At 39.6% G+C, this 7,471-nt stretch overlaps 1 long non-coding RNA gene across 1 annotated transcript; it reads left to right on the top strand.

The window, feature by feature from the left end:
* Positions 1-3,892: 3,892 nt before the first annotated feature.
* LOC134438542 (uncharacterized) lies at positions 3,893-6,956 on the top strand. Its single transcript, XR_010032617.1, has 4 exons — positions 3,893-4,210; positions 4,550-4,614; positions 4,824-4,970; positions 6,713-6,956. It is a non-coding gene; the product is annotated as an uncharacterized LOC134438542 (long non-coding RNA).
* The last annotated feature ends 515 nt before the right edge of the window (positions 6,957-7,471 follow it).

Below are 7,471 nucleotides of genomic sequence, written 5' to 3'. Positions count from 1 at the left end.
AATGTTGGGATTTGAATGTTGGAAGAAATAAAATATGTGGACGTGTCTGCAGTAGGAAGACATTTGCTAACCATTTCCGGCTGTTTAAACGAGGCACTTCCTGTTAACGGATCTGTTGCAAAGAATGTCCATAACGTTCTTTGCCTGTTGTAAGCAATAGAGTCCGACTGCGTCCTGGAGGACAGGGGGCGTGTATTTAGAGGGGCGTGTATTTAGAGGGGCGTGTATTTAGGGCAGCCCTGATTGGTCCGATTCACGACGACGTCTGACGTCATTGACTGTCACGTGAAGAATGAAATATACCGGCGGTAGACGTTAACTTTAGCAGCACTCTGTCAAACCGGGCTTTATGTTCCTCTCATTGCAAATTATAATGTTAGGGCTTACAATAGAGTTTTGGTACCGTTTTCTCTGCTCTTATCGGTATCCAGATACATTCAATACATTTAACTGCTCCTTTGGGAATTTCGCGGCATTTTTGAAAATTATGCTCTGAGGGCAGCTTTACCGCATATCGGTAACGATATGACACATTAACTCGCTGCTCTGAGGGCGTCTTTATTGTCTACATGGTAATGCTTAGCAGCGCATGTAACCCTGCTCTTAGGGCACCTTTTCTGCAGGTTCAGGGCATATTTGATGCACACATGTACCGGTAATTCTGCTCTTAGAGCAGATTACAGAGCGGTAACAAACACTCTGTTCTGAGAGCAGCTTCGCAGCACATATATATAGGCCTAGCGTTTTGTTTCTTTGAAAACGGACGCGGTTTATGTGTTACGCATATGCTATTTGACTCGGTTTTGCACTATTATGGATGTATTTCTAATCTTGACATGTTAATGGACAATCTATGCGAATTTCATAATGTGTTTATATGTGATATGGGAGTAAATGTGTTTACATCCCGTCTGGGATTTGTCAAACTAGCTGGCCCGCTAGTTAGCTAGCAAGTGCTAGGTCTCTACACTACATCATGTGTCAAAAGTGGAAAGATTTGCCGACACTCTAGGCTGTGGATATAAAACTGGTCTGTGAATGTTTTCAAAATGTTTTGCTTTGACAAATTGCTGATATTAAACATCCACATCCTGGTGTTTCTTTGTTTATGCTTGGGCCATTGAGACAGATCGATTCTAATATCTATTACTTACTTGCTAGCTAACTAGCGGACTAGCTAACAAATCCCAGACGGGCGTACTGTTAACACATTTTACTCCCATGTTACATAAAAACGCATTTTGAAACTCGCACAGATTGTCCATTAGAATGTCAAGATTAGAAATGCATCCATAATAATGCAAAACCGAGTCAAATGACATACATGTATCTTCGTCAGTCTGTCTGGCTTCATCTCCGTTCCGTTTCCAAGGAAACAAAACGCTATCTTTAGAAAAGTAACCCCGCACTTAAAGTAGGCTACCTTCGGATTGGTAGATGCTAGGGAAATACCGTTTTCAGTTTTGGAGAGCTGAGGTTCTCAGCTTTTAAACAAGACCCATGGTGTGTCTTTAGGTCTAATTAAAAAATATTATGTGTCAGATCGAAAAAATGAAGTTTTGAATGGGTTTCAATGGCTCCAAGTCAGGGGTAGTCCACCAGCAGCGGTCGTCGTGAATCGGACCAATCAGGGCTGCCCTAAATACACGCCCCTCTAAATACACGCCCCCTGTCCTCCAGGACACAGCCGGACCCTTCTCGTTGTAAGCATGGACAAAGAGCATGACTGTGCTCTGCCTACAATTCGATTGTTAACACCTTGGAGTGCAACAAATGGTAAGTTATGACAGCAAACTGTTGTTTTAATAGTTTTGTAAATATGTTGTGTGGAATATGATGATTAAAAAAACCCTAGATTTAACTTCTAAAGAAATCTTTATTAAATGTGTGAAATTTGCTACTGATCATTAGCAATGCTATTTAGCTGAATTCTCAAGTCATTTAGCCCTTTGGTAAGCTCCAGCAGTAGCTAGGCCTACTGCAGTGTACTTTGTGTGACACATTCCTATTTTACTTATCTGTGTTTAAATTACCCATACTATGGCTATTCATTTCAATTGCTTAGAATATCTCGAAAAAGTAGCCTAAAGGAAAAATATATTTAAGTTAATCAGTGTGTTGCACACAGTAAGAAAGACTGGCATTGATGCCTAGCTCCGCCCCCTTCACGTGCAGTTTAGTTCAGTTTTAGATGGAGCACAGAGCACATGATCAGCTCTGCTGCTTCAGTTAAGTTACTACTTTAGGTTGTCTGAATCACATGCTGTGTTCCATTATTCACCCTCTGTACTGTGTACCTTGTTTGAGTGCAGTGAAGTACCCTTTCCACCCTCCGCAATTCACGAGGCGAGTACATTCCGATTCCCGTTCTGTCTGATACACTTAACGGAAATGACGGTTGGTCGCGTGACATCCGAGTTTACCAACCGCCAATATGCAATTCAACACGGAAGGCACTGTTCCTTATGCTAACACTTGTTAAAGTTACCCCTGCCTCTGATACACATGGCGATTGTCTTTGGAATCAAAACTATGCTGTTATCACGGAGATTCAACCGTTTGACAGATCTGGCACTCAACTACGTCACAAACATGGCGGCCGTTGAGTGCGAAAAGTGTACAGTAACACCACACTTCGAAAAATGGCCGTTTTGGGGGCGTTATCCGGGTAATTTACAGTACACTTTACCGTCGCGATTAGAAATGGAACACCCTGCGTACCCAAACACAGTGCGGAAAGGGCGGTAAGTACGGGTAATGGAACACAGCAACAGCCTCAAGATAATAACATGTGGGGAGTTGTGTGCATGCATTTCAACCAATACATGTAAGTTTTGTTAAGTGTCAAGATACTTAGTAAAGATAGTTAGTTAGTAGATCATTTTCAGAGTTTGTATGTTGTAGAGTTGATGTGCAACTATTGTTAGATTAGGTTTCTAATCGCGATTAGCATGCTAAGCGGGAAATTAGCATTGTAGGTTTATGTGAGTTGTGTGCATGCATTTCAACCAATACAAGTAAGTGTTGTTAAGTGTCAAGATAGTTAGTTAGTAGATCGTTTTCAGAGTTGGTATGTTGTGGTGTTGATGTGCAACTATTGTTAGATTAGCATGCTAATCGCGATTAGCATGCTAAGCGGGAAATTAGCATTGTAGGTGTATTGTATAGGGAAACTGCAAATCATGCTAATTCAGGTATACAAGTATAAATATTCGAAGCAGTGCTAAGTAGTAATGCTTAGAAGAGTTATTATTTCAGTCAGTGTATATTTGCAGACAACTGAAGCTCTTGCACATGTAGGCCTAACTGAAGTGTGAAGTTTAATAAAGAAACTAAAAGGAGACAATTGCTTCATGGTGTTCTAACAAAAATATGTAGTAGGACCCATTGACAGTAAATAGAGTAGGACCAAATACATGGTGTGCTGTTTTCCAGTGACTGCCTGCAATGTTATAATTTCTTGTTCCGTCTAACTCTTATTTTTGCTGTTAGGGTGTTGGTGAAGGGGCAAAATAGCCTACATTAAAATAACTGATCCCACGCTGCAGGTTTTCCTAAATCAAGGTATGAATTGTGTTGATAGTCAAATGTTCACTGGTTATTATTCTGATTGTATTGTAATTTTCTAATCACCTTCTGGTGGGACAGAAACTGTGTGATCATTCTGGTACAAAAATCAACAATGATTAGTTTGATGAGGTGAATCTTGCTGAAGATAATGGTGAGCGTGATGATATGTGCTTACCTATTTGAGGAATCACTATTTTGTAAATTGTATCAAAATGCCTGTTTACCTATTGCTTTTTGCTTCCATCCTCCTGTTTGTCTCTGTATGTCTCACCAATATCCTACCTTGTTGTAACAGGAAAAGAGCGCCAAGCAGGCCTCCAGGCCCACCATGTTGGTAAGGCATTCATTTTTTTAATTTCATTAAGACAATGCAAGTCAACTAGAGGTTGCTAGATGAATCCAGAGTTGGCTAGCATATGAGCAGAATTTTGTGAATGAATGGTTTCAACTAAAATGCATGGTATGAGCATTGTCAGTATTATTGTAATTCCAGTCTAGTCTTTGTGATGTTAACCTGTACATGTTCATGTGTGGACTACCAAAGGTTAGGCCAACACAGGTTACGACCACTAAGTGGGATTGAGTACCCTCTGCCAGCGATGGTCAACGGAAGACTCAAGATAAGAAGCTGCTATCAAAGGTATTATATAAACGTTCTTTGCAGTTTGTGTTCACTCTCATTTGATCTATCTATTACTACAAGGAATCTTTGTCTCTCCTCTTGTTGGTTGGTTTGTGGGGTTGTCTGTTCCACAAATAGTTCTCGAACCACTGATCTATCATTACAAGGGCGTGATCTTAATGGTATGGGTGTGCACAATGACCTGTTTTATGTTAATGGGGTAAGACAAAATAATCTAAATCTATACAACCCTTTGTTACCTTTTGTCACTTTGCTGTTGGGAGCACTCTCACCATAATGCACCACAGGCAAACTGTAACCTCACTGTGTTAACTTGCCTATTCCGTTTTGTATCAGGCCGAGCCACAACGTCCAACTCACTCCGGCAGGCTTGTCAGCTGACCCATCAGTTCCTTCCCAAGGTGAGACAGGGTAGCTTTGTGTAAGTGTGCTGGTTAATATTACACTGTTCAAACAATGTGTGTGTGAAATTGACGCCATTTGTGTGTGGCCACCTTCACCTGTTTCTTTCCCTGCCGCTGAACAACTGTGTGTACATGAGTGCCAGCATGTGTGTGAGGGTTATCATATTTGTGTGTGTGACCACCTTTTCTATCTGTGTGTTTGTAAGGCTATGCGTGGCCACAGCCTTCATCCTCGACAATGAACTTTACGACCTGGGCGCAGGCGACGAGGCATGATGGAGCAGTTACAGAAGTACAGGAGCTCAGCGCAGTTTGAGATGATCAAGATGCTGCAGAAGAGCAGTGTACAGCAGGTATAGGAGGCACACACACACACATGCATACACTGAACACTGACACTGAAACAATGTATGGAAAAAAAGTCCATCATGATTCTGTGAAATCAGCCTGCCCAGTCAGGAAGCAGTAGGGCCCTATGATTTCCGCGATACTGAAAACACGGATGGAATCACGGAATGTAGACATTAAAACGGAATTTGGTTATGAACGCGGAATTGCGCAGAATTTGCACATTTCTTATGATTCAGAATAATACAATTTTAGGGCATGTTTTAGTTATTAACTGTCATTTCTACTTGTTGCTTACTGTACTTACAGTCAGAGTTGTTTTATAGCTTGACAGGCTAATTACACAGGTATGATTTGACTGGGAATTGAAGTATAGGCCAAAGCTTCTCACTCAAAGTTCTCTGCATTTTCATGGCTATTTACAGTACATTGTAGATTTTCGGTGGCCATCAAAAGTGTACACAAGCAAAAATAGAATGATGTGCTTGACAAAAAAATATAAATTCTAGCACTTTATCCAGCGGATGTCAACGCAGCACAACTGACAGCCCCACAAGCTTTTTTTTATATTTCCAAGTAAAAACATCCAGTCTCTCAAGGCATTAAAAAGTCATTCAATAACTTAATAACTCACTAGATATGGAGTCACTTCGTCTAAAGCCAGTTACTTGGATATGTCACCTGTGTTGGAGGGAATCTGTGGCAGCTTTTTTCACTTCCACTTTTACTTTTTATACCACTGTTTTTATAGCACCTAAATAACCAGCCATGTAAGACCAAGTGACCTATCATTTATCAGATCAAGAAAGTCTTGCTTGCATTTGTAAATGCAAAAGGTTTAAACGTTTATAATTCTAATTAGCATAGCATGGTAATTAGCGAGTTATTGGATGGTTTTTGTGTTCAATTAAGATCAACTTGACTGACGAGATATTTTTTTTACTTGAAAGTACACTAAATGTTTGGGGCCATCAGTTGTGCCATGTTGATGTCAGGTGGATAAATAGCGAACATCCCTGTTGCGCAACTTCTAGAATTAACATTCTTGTTAAGCACATAATTCTATAAGTGTTCATGCACAGTTTGATTCCTTCCGCAAAAATGTACAATGAACTGTGTATGGCAATGTAAATAATGGGAATTCATTGAATGAGGTGTGTCAAAACTGTTTGCCTATAGTCTAGTGTATATTGTCGTGTATTCATGTTAACTTAAAGGGACACTGTGCAGGAAATGGTCAAAAAAGGTACTGCAACTATGCTGCTCATTGAAACTGGGCTGCCTATTGCCAAATTTGATCTTTACTTGAAAATTTACTAAGTAATAAACAAATATATTTTTAATTTGGTCCAAGTAGAGTAATTTTTGCAGCTAAAAATGGCTGTTTTTGGAAATTCAAAATGGCGGACCATGGAGAAGATCCCCCTTTTTATGTATGAAAAGTGCAATTTTTCCAGTCATAATGAATACTTAGAATTTGATGGTGGTGGTAAGTATTCATGCAAAATGAAACATTAGTGAATGTACAGCATGAATTCTGGAAATAAACAACTAAAAATCTCACACAGTGTCCCTTTAATTTGTTTTGAGCAGTGTACTGTAGTTCTCATCTTCAGGTTCCACCACAGCAGTGTTTTTCAACTGATAGACTATGCACCGGCTGAAGTGGTGGCAATTTCATGTAACATTTTTTTTTCTATTGGTACTCATTTGATATAATGGCTTAATGTTGTCCTCTTTCTCACAGCTCTGTGCTTGCACTGATGCTCCTGATTCACGCTGTGGAACCAGCAGAGGTTGAGGCAGCATTCCTTCTTCGTATACCTATACTTCAAGGCAGGTTGGATTATTGATGACCAGTACAGCCCCTTTTTGATTTTGCATGCCAAAGAAAGGCACCACTTTTGACCCCTTTTGATGGCTTGCGGACTTAAGGGAATTTTCTTTTCAGAAGGCCTGTTGAAATCTTTGGATTTTTGCCCGATGTTCCATGTGTTAAGTAATTTCAATCATATTATTTAACGAGAACAAGAACATTTTGTACAAAATACTCCAAAATGGTTAATGAACATCAGGCAATAACCAACATGTTAACTGATGGGAGCACAGAGTTGTTAACTAGAACTACAGGAATAAACAATTATATGGGAAACGCTATTTGTGTGGTTTATTGTGATTTAGTTATTTGTTTTTGTGAAGATTTAAATATTTATTGGAGTTATTTTTAAGTTGAATGTTAAAAAAATGTGTTAAATGTGTTTGAAACAAAGCCTAACACTGCCCTGCTAAGGCAAAAGGCAGTAACTTCAAATTTTTCAAAAATGAGTTTTTGTCATATTTGCAATAATAAGCATCAGTTTTATCATGTGAACAAACATGGAGTTTGAAATCAGTTGTTTTGAGGGTAAAAAAAGGTGTAAAGTAAAACAAGCTGAAAATCCTCTGGGTAAACTAAGGCAGAAGACAGTAACTTCAGTTACTGCTTTTTGCCTTCTGCTCTGGACCT

This window comes from Engraulis encrasicolus, chromosome 22, assembly GCF_034702125.1.
Source record: "Engraulis encrasicolus isolate BLACKSEA-1 chromosome 22, IST_EnEncr_1.0, whole genome shotgun sequence".
Classification (NCBI taxonomy): domain Eukaryota; kingdom Metazoa; phylum Chordata; class Actinopteri; order Clupeiformes; family Engraulidae; genus Engraulis; species Engraulis encrasicolus.
Note: the sequence above shows the minus strand (reverse complement) of the source record. Positions and strands in the feature narration are given on the sequence as shown.